Below are 999 nucleotides of genomic sequence, written 5' to 3' on the forward strand. Positions count from 1 at the left end.
TATATTTCCATTTTAAATGTGTGATGTTGCTTTGGCTTTGTGCACTATGTGGGAGATCTGTTGGGGAAAAAACGGAAATGTATGGAATCCACAATTTACCACATCCCAATGTCACCCAATGTCTTAGCTAGAGGGATAATAGGGGTTCTGGTTCAAGGACTATACAGTAGGCTTAACACTGATATAGCAGATAGAAGGTGGACCTGGCCTGCCATAAAATGTCCCCTTTATGGGTTGTTATTCCCGATACTCAGAGGTCTTGTGGTTTGCTAACATTGTTACGTATGACCTTTCACAGGGTCATGCAGAATGTGTCACACCTCATCAAGCCTGATTACATGTGGAACAGCAGTTTAGAAGCAAAAATCGACATTCAGTAATAAGTCCTGTCTCCTTGACCACAAACACAAGCAAACGTGCATGGAGTAACATTCATAACCACACATACCTGATTAATGCACGCTGGTGTTTGTGCACACGAGTGGCCACTATGTTACAGTCCATAAATCAGTTCAGTGGTGGGCAGTATGTGCTGGAGGGTAGCTTGCAGGCAGTAAACACAGGGTACTTGGGGGCAAACATCCCCTAAGGCTGTAATTTGTTTGTAGTTCGGCTGTCACATGATTCACATGCTAGTAGCTAATTGCTATGCAAAATGTTGTAAGATCAGTTTAGAGGAGATACTTTGCACAAAGATGTTTATTTAATTTTAGTCTAATTATAGATTTTTTTTGCACAAACATTAGACTGCATATAATTCAGATAATTTATTAAGGCCACAGGCCTAAGTGACCTCCCCTCGACTTAAGGAGAAAACAAAGAGTAACAAGTGAAATAAAAAAGGCTAACATTAATAAAAGAAAATTCAGAGTCAGAGAAAAATCCAACAAAAACAAAGAAATACAAATAAAAACGATACAGTGAAAAGTCTATACATGTAAAAAAAAAAGGATAACAGAATTATGAGACCATTTGTTATTAAAATGTTCCAAGCCAAGG

This window comes from Notothenia coriiceps, unplaced genomic scaffold (assembly GCF_000735185.1).
Source record: "Notothenia coriiceps isolate Sejong01 unplaced genomic scaffold, NC01 NC01_scaffold00038212, whole genome shotgun sequence".
In the NCBI taxonomy this organism is placed as follows: Eukaryota; Metazoa; Chordata; class Actinopteri; order Perciformes; family Nototheniidae; genus Notothenia; species Notothenia coriiceps.